The 24969-nt window shown below is 41.4% G+C and overlaps 1 non-coding gene across 1 annotated transcript; it reads left to right on the top strand.

Moving 5' to 3' along the window:
- Positions 1–3274: 3274 nt before the first annotated feature.
- LOC141634893 (small nucleolar RNA R71) lies at positions 3275–3382 on the top strand. The gene has a single exon (XR_012539610.1). It is a non-coding gene; the product is annotated as a small nucleolar RNA R71 (small nucleolar RNA).
- The last annotated feature ends 21587 nt before the right edge of the window (positions 3383–24969 follow it).

The raw sequence follows: 24969 nt of genomic DNA, 5'->3' as shown, positions 1-24969 counted from the left end.
TTTGAACTAGCTACCACCATAGCCAATGAGGCTTTCTTTGCTTGAAGACTCTTTTGTCTTGTTGAGAGTGCCTTTGCCTTAGGTGCCTTTGTTGATCCTTTTGTCCTTGCCATTGATTATTTAACCAAGAAAAGAGTGAAAATCTTCAATTTCCAAGTATACCCAAATCGATTTTAAGATGAAAGGCTTTGCCTTTATAATTTCAAAAATCGACTCAAAGGTTGAAGATTTTGGTGCTTGGTTTGATTTTTGTTGGAAGAGGAGTGATTAATTGTTGTTAAAAGGAAGTTTTAATTTGATTTTGTTGAATTTGGTTAAGGAAATCTTGTTTTGGTGATGGACAGGATGAGGGTTTTGAGTTTTGGGGTTTATGGGTAGTGTTTTGAATGAAGGAATGAAGAAATGAATGTGGGATGGGGTATTTAAAATACCCAAAAATTTCAAAAATTGCAGGGGAAGACGGGCGTCTTTCCTTCGGGACGCTCGGATTCTGCCTTTTTTTGTTCAGGATTCTCGCCTAAAGACAGGCGTCTTTCAGCAAAGACGCTCGGATTTATTGACTGCAGGACGGGCGTTTTCTGCTGAAGACGGGCGGATTCTTAGACAGTGAGATTTCTTGTTTTTCACAGGCAAAAAGACGGGCGTCTTTCCTTCCAAGACGGGCGATTTTCTGAAGACGAGCGTCTTCTCTACCAGGACGCTCGGATTCTTCAACAGTCCCAAAATTTCAAATTTTCAGCTTAGATGGACGGGCGGATTTTGACAAAGATGCCTGGATTGCCTGAAGACGGGCGGATTCCCATGAAGACGCTCGGATTCTCCCTGTTTTACCCGGATTCAGTTCCATCCGTGCACTTGCATATCCCTTGTCATTTTTCATTCTTCAAATCCCGTGTTCTTCATTGTAGGGGCACTACTAAGGCATGATTAGCCTAGGCAATTTCTATCCCCACACTAAGCTAAAGCACTACACATCAATTGAATAATTAGTCCCTCCCTCACTTCTCTCAAAAAATGATAATTATCTTGATCAAAGCATAAAAATCCAAAAATGACAAAAATGTAATGTAAGAATTAAAATGCGAGTTAGGGGGTTAGAAATATTTACAAATGGTGGTTTAGGGATGACTCCACCAAACTCTCATCCTTAGTGAGATGTCATGGGGGCATGTCCAAGGTGTTGTTGATGTTGCTTAACACCTTGATGAAGTAATCAAAAGCTTGTTCATTATCATGATAAAGATCTTCAATAGACCTTTGCCCTTGTTGTCGGTCTTGATCGATAGCATTACCAATATAGGGATTGAAAATCCCTTCAAACTCATCGTCCCAAAGACCACAAACTTCATCTACTTGATCACTAAAGATTTCTTGAGTTGATAGAGATAACTCTCCTACTTTCTTGTCTTGGCCAATGAGGCCATCCTCTTCATTGCTTGACTTTGGTGAGCTTTTAAAGCTCTCTTTGTTACAATTCACTTGCTCTTTGAATGGAGCATCTTCAATTTTCTTTTTCCATTGGAAATCCGACTTCTTCCTATCATCCTTCCGGCTATAATGATCAACCATAAAACATGGTTCATGCAAACGGGGAGCTCTCATGGTCTTGTCAAGATTGAAAGTTATGCTCTCATCTCCCACTTCTAGAGTGAGCTCTCTATGCTTCACATCAATCACCACACCCACGGTGTGTAAGAAAGGTCTTCCTAGAATAATTGGAATGTTGAAGTCTTCTTCCATGTCAACAATGACAAAGTCCACCGGGATGAAAAATTTCCCAACTCTTACGGGAACATCTTCCCATATCCCTAATGGTGTCTTCGTAGATCTATCGGCCATTTGGAGTGTGATATTGGTGCATTTAAGCTCTCCCATCCCTAACCTTTTACTCACCGAGTACGACATAACACTCACACTAGCCCCTAGATCACATAAGGCTTTGTTGATCGTGGTGTCGCCAATGGTACACGGTATTGAGAAGTTTCCCGGATCTTTGAGTTTTGGAGGTGAACTCCCTTGAAATATTGCACTACTCACCTTAGTGAAGCTGATAGTCTCAAGCTTCCGGATCGACTTCTTATTTGTTAGAATGTCTTTCATGTATTTTGCATAGGCCGGCACGTGATTGATTAATTCCGTGAAAGGAATCGAGGCTTCCAAATTCTTCACAATTTCCATAAATTTTCCAAGTTGGTCATTAAATTTGGGCTTGACTTGACGACTTGGAAAAGGAAGTCTAATCACAATGGGCTCCTTCTCCTTGACCTTGTCTTCATTTTTCTTTGAAATTTCTTCTTTTGATGGTTCTCCATCCTTGGAGTTTTGCACAATTTCTTCTTTGCCACTAGCTTCCACAACTTCATCCTCAACTTGCTTCTTCGGTGCTTCATACCTTGTACCACTCCTCAAGTGAATGGCACTAACCGTTTCATGTCTTGGGGGGTTACTTTGAGGTGGTAATTGCCCCTTTTATCTTTGTGAGCTTGAAGATGCTAGTTGAGTCAATTGGGTTTCCAACATTTTGGTGTGAGCTAGGATGTTGTTGATGGTGGTTTCCTTTGCTTGACTATCTTTTTTCATTTGAGTGAAAAACTCTTGTTGATTCTTTTGCATTCGGAGGACCGCTTTTTGAACATCAAAACCTTGGTCATTTTGTTGATTGTATGGAGTTTGATTTTGGTAACCTTGGTTTTGGTTGTAAAAGGGTCCTTGATTTTGGTTTCTCATGGGAGGTGGGGTGTATGTTGGTTGAGGATTTTGAACATTTTGGCTTTTGTATGAGAGATTTGGATGGAATTTGGTGTTTTCATAGTAATAGTTTGAATAAGGGGTACCACTCTTGTATGCTTGGAAAGCATTCACTTGTTCATTTGTTCCCCTACATTCACTTTGGTCATGTCCCAAAGTTCCACAATTTTCACATATCCCACTTGGGATTGATGAAGATGCCGTCATGGCATTAACATGATGCTTTGGTGATTTTGAGGCTTCTTCAAGTCTAGCCATAGCTTTTTCAAACTTCAAATTGATGGTATCAATGTGAGCACTAAGTTGAGCTCCCAATTAAGTAATGGAGTTCACTTCATGCTTTCCTCCTCTAGTAGCCTTGCGAGGTTTACTATATTGTGAGTTGTGGACCGACATTTCCTCAATTTTGTTCCAAGTTTGATTGTCATCAACTTCGGTGAACATTTCATTTGATCCCATGTTGATAATGTTCCTTGAATCTTCATAAAGACCGTTCCAAAATTGTTGTACCAAGAACCACTCGCTAAGTCCATGATGAGGACAATGAGCGACAAATTCCCTTGAATCGCTCCCAAGCTTCATACAAAGATTATTCATCCCTTTGCTTAAAGCCCGTAATTTGAGCTCTTAGCATGTTAGTCTTTTCCGGTGGATAGAACTTTTTGTAGAAAGCTAGAGCCAACTTTTTCCAAGAATCAATTCCGAGAGTAGCCTTATCAAGGCCTTTCAACCATTGTTTTGCGGTGCTAATTAGAGAAAAAGGAAATAAGACCCATCGAATTTGGTCTTGAGTTACACCGGTTTGAGAAATTGCATAACAATAGTCACAAAAAGTCTCCATATGAGAATGAGGGTCTTCACTAGGCATCCCCCCAAATTGGCTTCTTTCGACTAATTGAATAAATGCGGATTTGGCAATAAAATTTCCGGTTAGATGTTGTGGTGTGGGAGTACCATTGGGTAGGTTCTCCTCGGTGGGTACGGACTGTGATGAAAACTTAGGCATTGTGGGTTGATTTTGTGTTCGATTTTGTTTTGGGTTCTCCTCACCTTCTCTTGCAAAAGGGTTGATGAACTCAATAGTATTTGGTTGAATATCTACAACCTCATCAATACCTCTCAAAGTTCTCCTAGCAAGTCTTCTATTGGTTGTCAAAGTTCTTTCAATTTCGTGATCAAAGGGTAACAAGTCACCTTGTGACCTTCTAGACATGCAAAATATCAAACAACTCGAAAACAATTAGAACAAACCTTGAGGAGTTTTACTTCCCCAAGGCAAAGAAAGACATAACTAATAACAATATAAGAAAATCTAAATCAAGTTAACACCGTCCCCGGCAACGGCGCCATTTTTGGTCGGTGTGATTCCCTCGCGGGGTTTAGTTTTTCAGTACTTGTCGTTAGGAGCACCTAAACCAAAACACAATTTATAACTTCACAAACAACTCTACAATTAGTAAAGAGGCAAGTAAAGGTCGGATCCCAAGGGACGGGAATTGAGATGAGATTTCTATTGCAACTAGTGGTGTCTAAGGGGTGTCACAATTGGGGTTTGAAGTAGAAGATCACTAAACTAAATAGCAATGAAAATAAACAAGCAAGATGAATTAAAAGGGATGTAAACAATTGATAAAAGGCACTAGGGTGTCATGGGGTCATAGGGGATTCATGAGAATTGATCATACAAACATATTCTCAAGTTATAAGCAAGCAATTATTGTTGTGATGAATCGAGTTGGTTTATATCTTACAATCCTAGGAAAGTTTGGGTCCCAGAGCCGAATCGATTAGATTGTACAACACCTACAAGTCGACTTAATCTTCCCTACTCAACAATATGCATGGTCTAACGAGACTCGAGTTGGTTTTTGTCTTACAAGTCTCGTTGAAAAGATAGGTGATGGGTAAAAAATGCAAGGATTCATAGGCTCACATTTCATCAAACATAACATGTGCATAAGTTGAGATCACAACAAACAAGCAAATAAACTATGGAAGCATATTAATTTAAGCATGAATCATTCCCCATGTTGGTTTCCCCTAATTACCCATTAACCCTAGCTAAGGAAACTACTCACTCATTATCATGTTGAACATGCTAGCAAGGTTGTCAATCATACCAACAAAGTGAAACATGATGAATAAATAAAAGTGATTAACAATAATTAAAGAGGGGTTAAGAGAATTATACCTACTAATGATTCCAATAATAAAGCAAAGAATAAAAGAAGTACTTGAATGCTTGATTGAGAGGTTGTCAATCTCCCAATAATAACCCAAATAATCTTCAATTACCCAAAATAAAAGATGAACAAGAGAGAGATTTAGGAAATAAAACTTGTATTAAAACTTGATTAAATATTGATTACAAGATTAAAGAGAGATTTGATTGATATTAACTACACTAAAGATTGCTAAGAAGAACATGCTCTTCTAATTAGACTAATGGGGTATTTATAGTGGGGATTAGGTGCATGAATTAGGGTTAACTAAGGGCTTAAATGACGATTAAGTCCCTTGTTGAGGAATCGCCGGTCTCTTTAGGGAGACTCCGGTCTCTAGAAAAAGATGTGCATCCTTCCTTGAAGCTTGAAGAAGACGAAATGGGACTGTCTGGTAATCCGGGCGTCTTTAGCACGGGACGGACGGATTTGGCGGCTTCTGCCCGGGCGTCCAGGGGGTGAAGACGGGCGTCTTTGGGAGCTTTTGCCCGGGCGTCCAGCTGAGGAAGACGCACGGGTTGTGGGTGGTGGACGGGCGTCTTCAGGGGAAGACGCACGGATTGTCAGGCAGTTTCTTTCCTTCTTCTTTTCTTCCTTTTTCTTCATAAAATCCTTGAGGATTTCCTCGGGGATGCAAGGATCTTTTCTCATCATTGTCCATCTACTATAGTATGTACAAAGGCCTTCTAATCTTGTCTCTCCTTGATGCTTGGTCATTGAATTCAATCAATTTAGCATCATTTTGCCATGAAAATGCAAGGTTTACACTCCTTTCCTACCAAGGACACAAAACCTCAAAGAATATGCAAAACAAAGAACTAAAGACAATAAATGAACAAATATGCACTAAAAAGCATGGGAACAAGGCTAATTCGGGGACTAAATATGCTCTAATTATGGTCACATCACTCATCAGAGCCCAAACTCATAGCACCCAACACCTTACTCGACCGAGCAAGGCCCACTCGGTCGAGTAACCCCTATACCAAAACCTGTGGTATTAAAACAACCCCAAGACATGACAACAACAATAACAACTAACAAACAACAACCAATCTCGTGTGCCTTCTTTTGGACTCATTTTACACCACCCAAATGCCACCCATTCCACCACCCATTACTACCCCTATAACCCCCACTCAACCCCCGACAAAACCCACTTAAAACCGGTCCAAGTCAGTCACTAAAGGTGGGTTAAAATTCTGTCTTAAGACGGTTGCACAACAACAACAATAATAACACCTTATATTTGGTCAAACCCCCCTTTTCCACGGTCAACGGCGGTCAAACTAGCGGTCAAGGGTGGTCAGAGACGAGTCAAGGTCGATGCGGGTCAATAGTATAAATTAAATAATATATAAACAAGTTTAAGACGGTATTATCTTACGAACTCGAGTCGGAGGGACAAAATCTCAATTTTCTTCTAATCTCTCTTTCTCCCTTTTTTCTCTTTAAAATTTATGGTGGATTTTGTTAGATTTTGTATGGATAAGGGATAGGGTGGATAAGGCGGAGTGTATATAAGGTGAGGTGGAAGTATATAAAGTGTGTATAGTATACGTATATTATACATGTATCGTATTACGTATTATTATTATCATTACAACTTATTATTATTATTATCATTACCATCTTATAATAATAATTATTATTATTTTATTATTCCGTCTCAAACATAACTCGTATAAATACAATATAATATTATTTATATAATTATAAAATACGAAGTATTACAGACATTTTCTGTTTCACCCACCTTTTTACACAAGGTAAAAAAGCATGTTGTAGTATACCCATTTTAGAACATTTGCTCCTTTATAAATAGATCCCCTTCTCATTTATTTTCTAAGACTTTTATGAGTATTCATTGAGAAAAACCTTTGCAAATCATTTGTGTATTTAAAGCTTTTCTCTTTGAAGTATTTGCAAAATCGTTTCTCTTTTAAAAGTCTTCAACCGTTTTTCTAAAGCTGCAAGTCTCCTTGAATCAGTTCGCTACACTGACATTTAAGCTTGTTCCATTATCTCGTGTTTAAGTCTAAAGTTGATCTACCTGTTCATTAAGTGAACGATTGAGATCCATGACTCTATAAACCTATGAGATAATAACAAAAACTCTTGAAGCGGAATTACTTTAAGTTGGAGTGCTATAGGAGTAGGTTGGCGAATTGTTTTATTGTAAGGGGTTTATGAGTAAATTTCTAAACAAGCAATAAATAACATTGATTGTAAGCCTTTAGATAGTTGGCCAAACCAATTGTAAAATCTTATCTTGTTTGTTCATTTACTTTTACATTTTGCTGCCTTATTTATTTCTTGTTAATCTCGCAATTTTGTTTATGTCACAGTGTTCAATATTCTGACTTAGACCCGCTGATTCAACTTGTGAACTTAAAATGTTTAAGTCCCTCAAGTGTTCAAAATAAAATTTCTATTCATTTCAGGTCATTATTGTTATGTTGAAAATAAAATTTTAAAAAGTACACCTAATTCATCCCCTCCCCTCTTTAGGTGTTATTGTTCTTAACTCTTCAATTGGTATCAGAGTCTTGTACACTTGATATTGGTTCATTACCAAAGAGTTGATTCTATAGATATGGACGAATCTAAACACACTAAATAACCTATCTTCAAAAGTGAAAATTATACTTGATGGAAACACTGCATATAACATTATGTTAAGAGTAGAGATTATGAGTGTTGGTTAATAATCCAAAAGGGTCCCCTTGCTATCATGGTTACTAATGTTAATGGCACTAGAACCCTCAAAAGCAAGGAGAAATATGTAGAGGCTGACTATGTGATGGTCGTGGAAAACTCTAAAGTCATGTTCATTCTTCAATATGGCATTGGTAAACAAGAAGTTAACCGGATCTCTGAATGTACCTCGGCTAAAAAATTTGGGACACCCTAAGCCTTACTCATGAGGGAACGTCACAAGTTAAAAAAAATACCGCGTTGATTTTCTTATGCAACAATATGAGATGTTCAACATGACAAGAGATGAGCCAATCAATAGTCTCTCTTCACGCTTTTCTAGTATTGTCAATAACCTTAAGAGTTTAGGAAGAAACTTTGAATCCGAGGACTTAGTCCGAAAAATACTTAGCTTATCTTAAAATGGCAACCGAAAGTCATGGCTATTGATGAGGCCAAAGAGTTATCCATTTTTACCCTTAATGAACTAATGATTTCACTCATGGCTCATGAGCTAACCCTCATGAAGCGCTCTAGTGAAAGCTCTAAAGAGAAAGGGTTCGCTCGCAAATCAACCTCAAGTGATGAGGAAAATGATGGACATGTCGAGTTTGCAATGCTCACTGAAAACATTATGGGAATGGTGAATGGTCATAACCCTAGAAGGTTCAACACCAATACTAGCAAGAAACGTTATCCTATAAAAACACCATTGGCTGCTTCATATGTGATGACAAGGTGTGGACAACGCCCGCGGGATCTGCGTCCGCGGGATCCACAGGAGGCATTATCGACTCGAGGTTCCTTCGAATCGAATTAAGACAAATTAGAGTCGCCACCAAGTTTTATGGGAACTTGGAACCGTTCAAGTCAACTTTACACCTTTCATCGAAAAGCATAAAGTCAATCGACTACGAGTGATTAAAGATAAAGACTTGTACCCTATATCACTCGATTTGAACGACTCTCGTAATCCAATGGTATTTAGACGGATCCACAAACCATAGATCTTGAGTAAGGGGTGAGGGTACGTGTTAGGAAGCCCATAAGGACACCTAACCCCGCCCGTCAATAACAGCCTCTACTAAGTCAAGTATCGGATTTCAAACAAGGTCGTAGCTACTACGATATACGATATGCAAACATCGTTTTAAAACCCTAACATGTCTAATTAGGTTATTAAATCGATCTAATATCGTCTAAATGAGTCATATGTTAACAATCAGAGGTTGAACTAACATGCAACGGGTCCTAGGGTAGGCCGAATTGAGCGAGACAAGCGAGGGGTCAAAAGCGAGGAACAAAGTTAGAATTCGTTTTATTAATGCCCTACCTTGAACACGAGGATATGTAAATGAGAAGGGGATAGACCGACCGATCTGGCGGATTTCTTTCCCAACTCAAGTCAACGCGGGTGTTCATGGTGGTATTTTAACTCATACTCAGACTAAACTAGTTTCATAGTTAACGATATCAAACGATGCAAAACGATAAACAATGTAAAAACGAACAATAAAAAACAAACATAAAAAGAACGAAATAAAAAGGAGAAGAGGAGGATTTGATGCACCCTCAACCTACATGTATCATTGACACCGTCTTGGGTCGTAATAGATCGTAGATTTTATCTCGAGAGGCCGTCGTCGACGAAGGAACAAAGCAACAACACGTTTTTTGTAAATCTGGACAGCAACTTTCAAACTGCAATTTCTCACTCATTTCTCGGTGAAAATTAGATTTAAAAGATGTTTTGAAAACTAGAAAGATAGGAGAACAAATATCTTAAAACAAACCACGCTCGTTCAGAGTTATTGGGCACGAAAAATGAGCACAAACAGAACTGGACAGACAGGAAAAGCCGCGAAAACAGAGTGTATGACACTATGTTTTTCGAGGGGATTCGTGTACTCTCAAGGTCAATTTGGCTCATGAATCTTTGTCTAAGATATAGATGGATGTTATATGGTTAATTAGGAACAAGAAACTCAAATTTTAATGGAGATTTGAAGGGGAAACGAATGGTATTTCGAGAGAGACACAAACTGTTTCTCAGTTTGGATGTCTCGGTTTTTTCGAGAGTTTTGAGAGGCAATTAGGATTTGTTTGTGGAGATTACTGTTGGTTAGTGACGGTAGTATGTATGGAGAACTTCCAGGAATGAAAGTGTGGTGGAGGGGAGGTATTTATAGGGAGTTAAAGTAGGGTTTGATAGGGTTAAGAGACCTTGTACTCGGTTTGCATAGCTGCTGTCCATCAGCTATTTCGTGGGGTTTTTAGGGTTTGTATGAGGGGTTTGCTTGGTGTTTAAGCTAAGGTAATATGGGTAGGATACTAGGGTATGGTTTAGGGTTAATGGGCACGGGTTTAAGTGGTGTTTGGAGCGGGTTTGGGGATTGGTGAAGCTGAACACGGGTAAGAGAAATGGTTGGTTGTGCGGGCTGTTTGGGACGGGTTATTAGCTGGATTGGAGGGGGTTTGGATGTGGGCTTGCATGGGGTTAGGGCCTGGTTATGAGGATGAGTGATGGGTTGGGTTATGGGTCAGGAGTTGGTTCGAGTTTGCTTCGAAAATCGTGCCCAAATCAAGTTAAAAACGAGCTCAAAATCGCGTATAAAACCATCGTAAAAAATCGAGTTCTTCAAATACGGTTTATAAACGATATAAACTGATTTTTCAAATCAAATAACTAAAGAATGATTTTTCAAATCAAAAATATATTTTATTTTCAATAAAATAAATATAAGAAAATAAATTCAAATTAAAACAATAAAATGAATTCACTTTAAAAAATATTTAATTTAAATATCATTTAAATTAATAAAATATTTCATCGACGACGCCCATTCTACATCGTAAAACGAACTCCAAATAGTGACAATGACAACTAATGAATACATGTGTCCTATCATCATCGGGTGTTTGTCGGGTTCTCTATAAATTCCAATATCGACGGATACGGGTATCTACAGAGCCCCCACTTTGACTGAGGCTTGGAGAAGGTGAAAGTCAAAGTATACCCCAGGTCCCTCTCGACTTGAGGATTCCGCGGGTCGTTTATAGTCCATTATACTTGCGTATATAAGCTCGCCAGCCATAAGAAGAGATCATACCTGAAACTTCGTCGGGGATTAAATCTTGCTTCTGTTGCGTCAAATTGTCATCATTGGTCGTCGACCCATAAATTGCATATATGGTGGGTTGAGCCTTATCCTCGGGCGCCTACGTATCCATTTCTGACGGAATCAAACCCGCGTCGTAGTTCGGCAATTGCTTTCACATGCCCAAAGTTTATCATCTGCTGGCACCTGTCCGAAATTCATCATCTGTTGACACTTGCCCAAAGTTTATCATCTGCTGGCAGGTGCCTACATGGGACGGGACTTTCCGATGAGGTTGTCGCCGCTTTCATCATTTGCTTTCAGCTACGGAATTCTTCCATTTCATACTCTGGTATTGAATTGAATTCTTGGTGGATGTCATCCTTTACATCTTGATAATGGTCTCTGAAGCCAACGGCTTCAGAGCCCCCAGTTTGAGATGGCTTTAAAGTCGAAGACTTTAGAGCCCCCAGTTGAAGCATATCGTGCTATATTTGAAACATAAAAAATGTACAAGCAATAATCATCACATAAGCACATTTGGATCATCGATCTTAAAATTGGATCATTTAAAAGATTGGGTCATCGACCCGAAAATTGAATTTGAAAATTTTGAATGATTGGGTCATCGACCCGAATTTCGAATTTGTCATCATTTAGAATATTGGGCCATCGACCCGAGGTTTGAAGTTGAAGTGCTGGAATGTTGGATCGTCGACCTAAAAATAATTTGAAATGAATCATTTGGATGTTGGGTCGTCGACCCAAAATTTGATTTTGAACTCTGAGGTTTGAACCTTGACTTGGATCATCTATCCATAATTCGCAAAAAGTTTTTGAAATTTCGGAATTCTGAAAAATTTGGCATTTTGAAATCGAACCTTGACAGGTGAGCACGAAATACGACTCAGACACTCTGTATGACCCGTAAACAACGTGGGCGTAGCCCGCTACCGTAAAACAAAAAAGGGAAATAAAACCGTAAGTGTGCACGGGTTTTAATTCAATTATTGACTTGTTGGGGGTAGAAAGGTAAATTGGCCAATCCGGCGCACCAAAATACGATGAATGGGCGAAGACCCGTCATATTGCGCTAAAATTGACGCAACCTGGGTGCGGGCCTAAGAGGCACGCGGCCCAGGGCCCACACGGCTCAAAAAAACGGTACCCTAGGGGTGCCACCCTAGGTGCTGCTTCCTTCTTATACTTTCTATATATAAGGAAGTGTTGCGCTGCAAGAAACAAAATTTATTCTGCTTTCCCAAACTGGTGCAAACAAAATAAATTATTATAAATAATCTAGTGAGTGCTACGCGAGCATGGGAGACAGACTTCACTATCGCAGAGAAACAAGAATTAAAGACCGCTCAGCTGGCGCAATTACTTCCCTTACGCCAGATCCGTCTTCAACCTGCTTTGTTGGAATACTGCCTTAACTATTGGGATCCCCTTAACCATGTCTTTGCTTTTCCTGAGGGGGAGATCTGCCCCTTGCCGGAAGAGTTTTCTGCCCTTGGAGGGTGGGATGCTGAGGCTGTACCAACTATACCGAAATTTCATTCGGGATGGCGTGGAATATAACGAGACTGTCTTGGCCTCTCTAAGACGGAGGTTGGGGATATAATCACTGGTGACGAAATTAACCTTTTTGCTATTCATCGGAAATTTTGCATCTTGCGAAACAGTACTTCACTGCCAGTATACTGCCGCAGAGCATTCGGATTGATCATGTTACACCTTTATGTCTTCGAAGATAGAATGAATAAGACAACTTGTGTAGGACAAGCGAAGCTTGTGTCTATCGTGTCTCAAATGGAGACGGGACATAATCCTTCCTGGATTATTCTCGCTGAAACTATTAGGAGTTTAGATGCTAAGAAAACAAACCCTGATGTTGAATGGTCGGGATGCTCCCGTCTGCTGCAGGTAGCAAAACCTATCCTCTTGATTTCGCTTTCTTTCGCTTCCCTTTTTTTTTACCACAAATTCTTGTGTTATTGCCACGACTTATCTATATTTTGCTACGATTTCTGCCACAATTATGTGTATTCTGCCCCGATTTTGCTGTATTTGTTGTATTCTGCCACGGCTTTTGCTCCTTTTGTTTTTTTTTTTTCGTTTTCTTTCGTTTTTTTTCTTTTTTTTTCGTCTCTTTTTTTTTCTTTTTTTTCTTTTTTTCGTCTTTTTTATCTTTTTTTTTTCACGCTTCCTTTCCCTCGTCGCAGGTGTGGCTTTGTGAAAGATTTTGGCTCTTTGCCCCACCACGCGAGCCAAACTCGTATCTTGCCCGCATGCTGACTATGCGTGCTAAGTGGTATGAAGACGAGCATCAAGATGACCTTGCTTATTGGAGAAACAAAATGACAGAAGAAGGAGGTCGCCCCCTTTGCTGGTTTATGCCTTGGCTTCGCCTCAAATCTTTTACTATCCTTCCAGAGGATGATAGGACCAGGCGTTTGCAACTACTGGATTTGGAACGGTCTATTCACATTTACCCTGACCGCGTCCTGCGTCAGATGGGTTGTAGACAAGTAATTCCCAAGTGTGAAGCTGTTCTAGGACGAGCAAGGGAACTAAATTCCTCCATATGTGATGATTGGCTCGAGAGGTGGCACCAAAGGCGCCTTTGGTACGTGACTGCGCGCCTTCAGACTACCTGGGTATCCACGTCATACACTAAGTGGCTTAAAGATTATGACAAAGGCAAGGATTCGTGGCGGAGGGATGAGCTTGTTGACATTAAATATTATGACAAAGGCAGAAACAGTCGCGACTTATTCGCTAATGATCTTTCGTCTGCATCTGGACCTAAAACTGAAACCAAGAAAACTTCTAAGACTGACTCGCAGGTGCCAGGTGTGTGGAAACGGTTGGGTTCAAGAGAAAATTCGGGCTCAGCCTTAGAAGGAAGAGTAGGCCCTCGTTTGAGTGTAAAAGACAGGCTGGGCCCTCGGGAGGAAACGATGATCCCTCCTAAGAAGCGTGTTAGACAGGACGTGACTCCCTCTCCTCTGCAGGAGCGTCGGTCACGCGACTCAAAATACAAAGGGAAGAGGAAGACGTAGGAGCCTTCGACTCCAATCTATTATTTAATACTAGTACTTATTATTTGTTGCTTGCTTCTTCTTTTTTTTGAAGGTTGTGATGGGCATCGCCCGATTTTAATAAGACTTACTATTTATTAAAATTACCAGTTTCTGCATAAAATTTCATTTTATTAAAGGAAGGGTCGGTTATACTCTTATAAAGAGCTGCCTACGTATCTGTTGTCAACAAAATCAAACCGAGCTCGTAGTTCCACAAAACAAATGCGCTACAACTATCAGTTTATAACGCACAGAAAGCAGTGAAGCAAAAGTGCCGCGGCTTAGACTCGCTCGCGAGCACTGCAATTCAAAAATTTTATTTTACGACATTAAGAACGAGTTCTAAGGATAATACTTCTTCAGTTGATCCAAGTTCGTCGGATTTGTGAATTCGTTTCCATCTAAATCTATTAGTCTGACTGCGCCTCCTGACAATATTTTCTTTACCAGGTAAGGACCGGCCCAGTTCGGCTTGAATTTTCCCCTCGGGTCAATTGGTAGTAAAGCACGGACAGATTTTAGGACCAAATCCCCATCCTTTATTCCTCGAGGCTTCACCTTCCTGTTAAATGCCCTTTCTATCCTTTTCTCATAGAGTTGAACATGGTGTAGTGCATTTAACCGTCGCTCGTCGAGCATGACCAAGGAGTCGTACCTAGCCTCCAGCCAGTCAGCTTCTGGAACCTGACTTTCTAACAGGATTCTCAAAGAAGGTACCTCTAGTTCGACAGGCTGAACTGCTTCCATCCCATATGTCAGATAGAACGGGGTCGCTCCAGTGGTTGTACGAATAGACGTCCTATATCCCCATAGTGCGAACGGTATCTTTTCTGGCCATTCGCGATAATTGTCGGTCATTTTTCTGAGAATCACAGTGATTGTTTTGTTAGCGGCCTCCACCGCGCCATTTGTTTGGGGTCGGTAAGGTGACGACTTGTGGTGTTTGATTTTATACTTTTCAAGTATTACAGCAGTTTCAGCCTGGAAGTGAGTGCCATGGTCGCTAATGAACTCATGTGGCACCCCATATCTGCAAATGATTTCATTCTGAATGAACTTTGCTACCTGCTTCGCTTGTAGCACTTTATATGATTTAACTTCCACCCACTTTGTGAAGTAATCGATGGCGACTAGTATGAAGCAGTGCCCAGCTGTTTCAGACAGGTTGACCTTTCCGATAATGTCGATTCCCCATGTTGAGAAAGGCCATGGTGATGTCAAAGTATATAACAGTGATGGCGGTACGTGTTGCATATTCGCAAAGATTTGGCAATCATGGCAATGTCTGACATATTTGCGACAATCTGTCTCCATCATGGTCCAATAATACCCTAATCTCATGATTTTACGAACTAGCATATGGGCATTCATGTGTGGGCCACACTCCCCGTCATGGACTTCTTCCATGACCTTTTTTGCAGTTGTCGAGTCTATGCATCGCAGAAGGATGTTTTCCGCGGTCTTCTTGTACAACTGTCCATCACTGGTTCTAATGAATTGAGCGGCTAGCATTCGAATAGCGCGCTTTCCGCGGTTGTCCATGTCAGGTGGATACTCTCCTGATTCTTTAAATTTCAGAATGGCTTGATACCAAGGATCAGCCTCGGTTTCTTCCGTGTCTCCGATTACATTAACGTAAGCTGGTGATGACCTTCGTTCGACACATATTGGCATAGTATCCATATGATCAGGCATGTTGATCAGAGCAGCTAGCTTTGATAGTGCATCGGCAAACTGGTTTTCGTCTCTGGGGAGGTGCACGTATTTGACATCGGCGAACAATTTTTCTAGTTCCTCTATCTTAGCTTGGTACGGAGCCAGGCTATCGCTTCGGGTTTTCCATGTCCCGGCAACTTGATTGATTACTAGTGACGAGTCCCCATGTACTATAAGCTTTTTGATGTCTAACTCGAGAGCACTGTGCAGACCGAGTAGGCATGCTTCGTATTCGGCCGCGTTATTAGTAACATTAAAGTCCAGCTTGATCGATATGGGAACATGTTCACCTTCTGGTGAAATGAGTAGAACTCCTATCCCGTATCCCCTGTAGTTCGATGCTCCATCAAAATAGATGTCCCACGTATCGTTGTCTATATGAACGATATCTTCGTCGGGGAATGACCACGTATCTATAACCTTAGTTTATTCTATCGGGTTATCAGCCAGGAAGTCCGCAACCGCCCTTCCCTTTAACACTTTTAGCGGTAAATACTTTAGATCAAATTCGGAAAGCATTAAAGTCCATCTCGACATTCTGCCGTTTAGAACTGGTTTTTCAAACAAATATTTGATTGGGTCCATCTTCGAGTGGATGCAGACACTATGACTAAGCATGTAGTGTCATAACTTCTTTGTCGCCCACACTAAAGCCAAGCATGTCTTCTCGAGCTGAGTATACTTGATTTCGTACTCCAAGAACTTTTTACTAATGTAGTAAATTGCTCTTTCCTCTTTATCGACTATCTGTGCCAGCATCGCCCCCATTGCAGTATCTGTAACTGTAAGATACAACAAAAGCGGTAATCTAGTCGTTGGCGGGCTGAGCACGGGAGGGGAAGATAGTATTTCTTTGATTTTGTCGAACGCAGCTTGACAGTGATCATCCCATATGACGTGTTCCTCGACTTTCACCTTCTTAAAAATTGGCTTGCATATCATAGTTAACCTTGCCACGAACCGGCTTATATACTGAATTCTTCCAAGGAAACCTCGAATTTCCTTCTCGGTTCTCGGGTGAGGCATTTCCATTATGGCCTTGATTTTTGATGGGTCCACCTCGATGACACGGTGGCTAACGATGTGACCCAACAGTTTGCCGGATGTGACTCCGAATGCGCACTTTTGTGGATTCAACCTCATGTTATACTTGCGCAATCGTTCAAAGAATTTGCGTAGTGTGCCAAGGTGGCCACCACGCTCTTTTGATTTAACAATCATGTCGTCGACATAAACCTCGACTTCCTTATGCATCATATCATGTAACAACATTGTCGCGGTCCTTTGGTATGTAGCCCCTGCGTTTATCAACCCAAAAGGCATTACTGTGTAGCAATAGGTTCCCCATTGCGTTTTGAACGCGGTCTTATACATGTATTCTTTTGCCATCTTGATCTGATTATAACCGGCGTATCCATCCATAAAGGACAGTAACGCGTGATTTGCCGTGTTGTCAACCAAGATGTCAATGTGAGGTAATGGGAAATCGTCCTTCGGACTCGCCTTGTTTAAATCCCGGAAGTCGACACAAACCCGAACTTTACCATCTTTCTTCGGCACCGGTACGACGTTAGCCACCCAAATACCGAGTATTCGACACACTTGATAAACCCAGCTTTGAGTTGCTTGTCAATTTCTTCCTTGACTTTCAAAGACCAATCTGTGTGTATTTTGCGTAGTTTCTGCTTGACTGGCTTGTTCTCCGGCTTGATTGGGATCCTGTGCTCCGCAATTTCTCTGTCGATACCTGGCATGTCTTTATAGGACCATGCAAAAACATCTTTGAACTCATGCAACAAACTAATGAACCCTTGTCTCTCGGTGGGACTTAAAGTAGTTCCTATTTTAAGCTCCTGCGGTTCTAAGGTTGTACCTACATTGATAGTTTCGGTATCTTCGATGACCGACGTTTTCTGTTCGTACTCCTCCAACCCTTTTCTCAATTGTAGAGGTGGTTCTATTTCTACTTCTTCTTCGACCAACTGTTCGTCCTCGACCTCAGTCTCAATGTCATTATTAAAACAATCATTTTCAAAGTTTGAATCGCAATGTAAGTGAGACAAGTCGTAAGCAAACTGGTTCATATTATTATTGATTTGAAATTGCGCGAAATGCGCTAACATTTGAGCCAACTGGTCAGAGCTCAGTGGCGAGATAGGGGTATTCGGGACAGGCCCCGGAATACCGCTACTAGGAAAGGGTGCGTAGGAAGGGAAAGCTAGGGGAGGGGTATTTTCAACACCTGACTCCTTAGACTCAATCTTAGGACCTATCTCAGACTCAGACTCAGACTCAGTATTGGAAGCATCATCTGGCTTGAACATCTCTCCTTCTCCCGTTGTCAACTTGAAAAGGAGTCCCTTGTTATCAGTCCACTTGATCATTTTCCGCCATCCCGCGCCAGTCCTAAGAGGATCTACATCGGTGATGAGGGTAGATGGGTCGAACCGTTCGCTTCTCAGGATCATACTTACCAAATCTTCGTTTGGTATCAGTGATTTCTTCTCTTCACCGAAAAGAAGACCCATGGCTTTCTCGTCGCTTATTGGAGCTGGTTTAGTCCCTACTGGCATCACAGTTAGAATGTCTTCAGGGATGTAGTAGTAATCTTGGAATACTTTGATTCCTGGGACCATAAGGTTTTTCTTTGAGTCAAAGATAGGTTCGGGGAAGTCCATGCAGGGAAGTTCTTCCCCAGCTCTCACGAAGTGGCCGTTTAAGGTTAGGTGATATGGTTCCATTTTAACATCTTGATCTTCGATCGATCTTCCTCTTTTTTCCAGCAGATCTTTCCCAGTGGGCTCATATCCAAGCCCGAAAGTTACTCCCTTGGCTATTGGTGGCTTCAAATTGAATGTACCCTCCTTTCTAGGATATAAAGAGAAACCGAAGCACTTCCCAGTCTTGAGAATCACTTCGCAGGCGTGACTTCCCGTGTACAGATCCATATTCTCAGCTTCAGGGTTTAGCTCGATCATGTTGACAATCTCGAAACCACACGAGTCGTTAGCAACTTCGACCCTTACTTCAGAAGTAACGTCCTCTCCTGCTACCATAATTGGCGTGGCATCAATGGTGACGGTTTTGCCATTGAGTGGGACCTTGATTTTTCGATGCAGCGTCAATGTTACGGCCCTTGTAGCATGAATCCAAGGCCTTCCCAACAACAAGTTGAAGGATGAGCAAATGTCCATTACCTGGCAACTTATTTTCTTTTCCACTTGCCCAGTCTGTACTACTAGATCGACGAGTCCGCTTACTCGACGCACAGTGCCATCGAATGCCCGAACTGTCTGGGTAGTGGGAATGAAGTCATTCTTCTCCAGGCCCAGAATATGCGCTGTTTTCAAAGGGAGTACATTGACAGCCGATCCGTCGTCAACCAAGGTCATAGGGATATGCTTGTTGACACACACGGTAGCAACATAGAGGGCCAGATTATGTCGGGGCCCGAACGGTGGTAGATCTTCGTCGGAAAACGTCACGGCATTGGTAATCTGTGGCCGATTCTGGGCGATGTGAGTGACCATGTCAGCAGGAGTAGTACTTGACGACACGGTCATGTTCATCAAAGCTTGCAACAAAGCTTGGCGATCTTCGAAAGAGCTCAAGATAAGTTGCCAGATAGACACGTCGGCCTTAGTCTTTTGGAGTTGTTTGATGAGAGAAGCCTCGGAGGTCGACCCTTCACCAAGAACTTCGACCACTGCCGGCTCTTTGAGAGGCGTCTTGTTCAGGATATCCTTAGCTTTCCCCACACGATACAGGCGCCCTGATCTAGTCAGATGGTTTGACTCTAGGGCATCTTGCCTCACCTTTAAGATTTCTTCTTGGGTGTGAGGAATTGTCGCACCTTTGATGAGGTAAACATCATTTTCGTCATCAGCCCAAACGCCATTAACTTCATTGCCGCTTCGGAGTATGTAAGGAGTACAATCGACAACAAAATCCCCAAACGTAATTTCATTTTTCGAGCTTGGTAAGAACTTGGAGCAATCCACGAATATTCTTCCAATGAAGACCCCTTTTAGATGACACAGGCGAATCAAATGAGAGTAAAATCAACACTATCTTCGGTAGAGACAAAGTTAGTGTGGTCCCCAAAGGGATTGGTGGCGTTATTGGGTTTTATGGCTGGGATTGGGAGCGTTCCGTTCTCAATCATGTCTTGAATTTCGTGCTTTAGTCTAAAGCACCTTTCAGTATCGGGTCCCTTCCCTTGATGGAAGGCACAGTAGGCATTTGGTTTGTACCATTTGCCTTGTTGTTCAGCAGGTGGATCCGGAGTTGGACCGATAGGTTTTAGCTTTCCCTGGGCCATGAGCCTTTGGAGAGCATATGCGTAAGTGCACCCGATATCGGTGAATGCCCTCGGAGCTTGGCGCGGAGGCCTTTATGACTGTCCATCTAAGATATTGACAGTTTCGACAAAGTGGGACGTTGCCGGTGTTTTTGCTTTAGATGACTAGGCCCCTTGGTATCCTTTTGGCTTCTCAGCTTCTGCCATTCGGACGTCATCTTCTACCTTTATCCCGATTCTTATCAATTCTTTGAAAGAACCGAAATTCTGGTATTTCAGAGCATTGCGGTAGACAGGTCGTAGATTCTTCACGAACTTATCTACCATTTCAACTTCATCAGGCTTCTTGGCTAATTTCACGCTTTCAGCGCGCCATCTTGCAAGGAATTCAGTAAAGCCTTCTTTTTCTTTCTGTGTCATAACCTCTAGCGTTCTTATATTGGTTCGTATCTCGACATTGTCAGCATAGTGCTTACAAAACTCCACCGTGATATCTTCGAAAGTAGGGAAGTTATTAAGGTCCAGATTGTAGAACCACGCCTTCGGGTGTTCATCCGTAGATTGAGCGAAAATTTCGTGAGAGCATGTCAGCAGGCACTCCCTTCAGTGCTAAGTACCCCTTATAGGCCTTAACATGGTGGACTGGACCTTCTGTGCCCTTAAACTTTGGGATATCAGTGAGTACCATGTTCGTGGGCAACTTATCCTGAACTGGGGCATAGGCCCTAGCATTTTCGTAATGGATGTTCTTCCCCTGGGAGAGTTTCAGACAGTCCAGATCAGTCAGAGGTGGGGTAGATGAAGAGGAATCTTCACCCAGCTTGGATTCGATCACATCCATTCTGGTCATCATGAGGTTCACGGCCTCAGTGAGTTTGTTAACAGCATCTTCCATTGCTTGAAGTCGGGTTTTTGGCGGCCTTTCTACAAGAAAACCCCGAACTGAGTCAATATTCAAATGTAAGAGCCCCTTCACACTTAAGGACACGACACCAACTTGACTCAAACAAAGACTCGACTTAAGACTGAGCTAACCGAACGGTTCGACTCACAGTTGGATTTAGAGATCGATTCATTTTAGACTCGACAAAACGGCATGACTCAAACCATCATAACTCGATTCTAAACTGGACTCGGTGTGACCAAACCCGTGATTGGACCAACATAGTCCTTAGGTTCATATGAAATGTCCACAATGGCTTAGCTTGGACGTTTCTGTGGACTGTCCTAGACCAAAAGGTAGACCAACATGACTCGAAGCCCAAGAGGTGAGCTTGGGCGACCCAACAAGGTCGTGTTCTAGACACCTGGGGCAAAACACGCCTAGCCCAACACGGCCAGGACTCGGACACGACTCGACGCATTTCATGCTTGGTTAAGGTTCGAGAGGCATTTTGGATTGAATTTGAAAAAACGAAAAATCGATTTGAAAATGAGATTTAAAATGGGCAGCATGCCGGCTATAAAAGCTCATTTTGGGCCGAAAAAATCTAATCCTACTTGGGCAGCATTCCGCGTTTTTTAAAACCATGCTATTTTGAAAGTAAGTTATTCAGAAGTTCGGTTTTGAAATTGACATGGAAAATTCGAAAAAAAAGACTCGGGAAATTCATCTTGCACATTGTCATTCTCATGTTATAAGGATGTATGCTCCTAGACATTTCTAAGTCTCGGCAAGTCTTCTATAAGAAGGTCTATACCCTCCATCCTTTTGGGTCTAATAGAACAAAGGCCTTTAGGTAGAGTACCTAGAAGAGCATCCTCACCCTCAAGAACCACGACGAGGCGGAGCGGAAGCAAGCAGTGTGCAAGCACCTGGTATAGTGGGACGTCGCCCCCCACGCGTCACAAAGAAGCGCTGGGACGGCCCGGGAAAGTCCTTAAGGGTTTATGCATGAATCGTATCACTACGAGCAATGTTTTACTTTCCAATACTTTCTTTTCAAGTTTCACCTCGGAGGAAAAGACCCTAAAAACAAAGTGTAACTAGTCCTCTAATCCCCAGCGGAGTTGCAAAACTGTGGACAACGCCCGCGGGATCTGCGTCCGCGGGATCCACAGGAGGCATTATCGACTCGAGGTTCCTTCGAATCGAATTAAGACAAATTAGAGTCGCCACCAAGTTTTATGGGAACTTGGAACCGTTCAAGTCAACTTTACACCTTTCATCGAAAAGCATAAAGTCAATCGACTACGAGTGATTAAAGATAAAGACTTGTACCCTATATCACTCGATTTGAAAGACTCTCGTAATCCAATGGTATTTAGACGGATCCACAAACCATAGATCTTGAGTAAGGGGTGAGGGTACGTGTTAGGAAGCCCATAAGGACACCTAACCCCGCCCGTCAATAACGGCCTCTACTAAGTCAAGTATTGGATTTCAAACAAGGTTATAGCTACTACGATATACGATATGCAAACATCGTTTTAAAACCCTAACATGTCTAATTAGGTTATTAAATCGATCTAATATCGTCTAAATGAGTCATATGTTAACAATCAGAGGTTGAACTAACATGCAACGGGTCCTAGGGTAGGCCGAATTGAGCGAGACGAGCGAGGGGTCAAAAGCGAGGAACAAAGTTAGAATTCGTTTTATTAATGCCCTACCTTGAACACGAGGATATGTAAATGAGAAGGGGATACGACCGACCGATCTGGTGTATTTATTTCCCAACTCAAGTCAACGCGGGTGTTCATGGTGGTATTTTAACTCATACTCAGACTAAAATAGTTTCATAGTTAACGATATCAAACGATGCAAAACGATAAACAATGTAAAAACGAACAATAAAAAACAAACATAAAAAGAACGAAATAGAAGGGAGAAGAGGAGGATTTGATGCACCCTCAACCTACATGTATCGTTGACACCGTCTTGGGTCGTAATCGATCGTAGATTTTATCTCGAGAGGCCGTCGTCGACGAAGGAACAAAGCAACAACACGTTTTTTGTAAATCTGGACAGCAACTTTCAAACTGCAAATTCTCACTCGTTTCTTGGTGAAAATTAGATTTAAAAGATGTTTTGAAAACTAGAAAGAGAGGAAAACAAATATCTTAAAACAAACCACGCTCGTTCTGAGTTATTAGGCACGAAAAACGAGCACAAACAGAACTGGACAGACAGGAAAAGCCGCGAAAATAGAGTGTATGACACTCTGTTTTTCGAGGGGATTCGTGTACTCTCAAGGTCAATTTGGCTCGTGAATCTTTGTCTAAGATGTAGATGGATGTTATATGGTTAATTAGGAACAAGAAATTCGAATTTTAATGGAGATTTGAAGGGGAAACGAATGGTATTTCGAGAGAGACACAAACTGTTTCTCAGTTTAGATGTCTCGGTTTTTTCGAGAGTTTTGAGAGGCAATTAGGGTTTGTTTGTGGAGATTAGTGTTGGTTAGTGACGGTAGTATGTATGGAGAACTTCCAGGAATGAAAGTGTGGTGGAGGGGAGGTATTTATAAGGAGTTAAAGTAGGGTTTGATAGGGTTAAGAGACCTTGTACTCGGTTTGCATAGCTGCTGTCCATCAGCTATTTCGTGGGGTTTTTAGGGTTTGTATGAGGGCTTTGCTTGGTGGTTAAGCTAAGGTAATATTGGTAGGATACTAGGGTATGGTTTAGGGTTAATGTTCACGGGTTTAAGTGGTGTTTGGAGCGGGTTTGGGGCTTGGCGAAGCTGAACACGGGTAAGGGAAAGGGTTGGTTGTGCGGGCTGTTTGGGACGGGTTATTAGCTGGATTGGAGGGGGTTTGGACGTGGGTTTGCATGGGGTTAGGGCCTGGTTATGAGGATGAGTAATGGGTTGGGTTATGGGTCAGGATTTGGTTCGAGTTTGCTTCAAAAATCGTGCCCAAATCAAGTTGAAAACGAGCTCAAAATCGCGTATAAAACCATCGTAAAAAATCGAGTTCTTCAAATACGGTTTATAAACGATATAAATTGATTTTTCAAATCAAATAACTAAAGAATGATTTTTCAAATCAAAAATATATTTTATTTCAATAAAATAAATTTAAGAAAATAAATTCAAATTAAAACAATAAAATGAATTCACTTTAAAAAAAAACATTTAATTTAAATATCATTTAAATTAATAAAATATTTCATCGACGACGCCCATTCTACATCGTAAAACGAACTCCAAATAGTGACAATGACAACTAATGAATACATGTGTCCTATCATCATCGGGTGTTTGTCGGGTTCTTTATAAATTCCAATATCGACGGATACGGGTATCTACACAAGGTCACCAAATCAAAGAATGCCCAAAGTTGAATGACATCAAATATATGGAAAAACGAGACTTTTCCAAGAAAGAATATAAGAATAAAGTGACTTTCCTTGAGTAAGAATTATACGCCAAATTACGCCTTTATACTCGTCTCAATAATGATGTTCCAGGGCATTAGTGAGGGACAGCATCAATTGGTACTTAGACAGTGGATGTTCTCAGCACATGACGTGAAATAAAAGCCAATTCCTCTTACTAGAAGCCTACAGTGGTGGCACCATGACGTTTGTGATAAGTCCATTTTATATATACTTTTAACTCTCTATTTTAGCTCGGTTTATTTGATTATCGCACTTCTATTAGTGTATTTGTGAGCTAAATCCGTGTTCTAGGTGTTTTAGCTCGTATTCATTACATTTGTAGAAAATATAGCAGTCGGTAGCTTTTTCCCGTCAAATTAGCATTCACCCAAGTTCACGAGGCTAATAAGAGCAAGTCTTGACCATGCAAAGGTGTTTCGGGAAGCATAGAGGCGTTTTGGGAAGAAATTGGAAACCCGAGCATGAAGATATCCAAATGGGTTGATGGACAAAGATAAATAAAATGAAGCCCATAAATAAGTTGAGAGCAAGGAGCTTAGGATGCCATTTTAGATTCCATTTGAAGCATTCAACCGGAGAAATTATGAAGCATTAACACGCAGCATTGGATTCCTCATACAATTAATGACTGAATTAAGAGAAAAAGCCTAAAACCCCACGACCCCGATCGGGGTGTGGTGTCCCCGAACGGGGTTACCACCTTCTAGCCCGTTTACGTTACTTCCTTATTCCTATATAAAGGATGTTGATCGACACACCT

Source organism: Silene latifolia, chromosome Y, assembly GCF_048544455.1.
Source record: "Silene latifolia isolate original U9 population chromosome Y, ASM4854445v1, whole genome shotgun sequence".
NCBI lineage: Eukaryota > Viridiplantae > Streptophyta > Magnoliopsida > Caryophyllales > Caryophyllaceae > Silene > Silene latifolia.
Note: the sequence above shows the minus strand (reverse complement) of the source record. Positions and strands in the feature narration are given on the sequence as shown.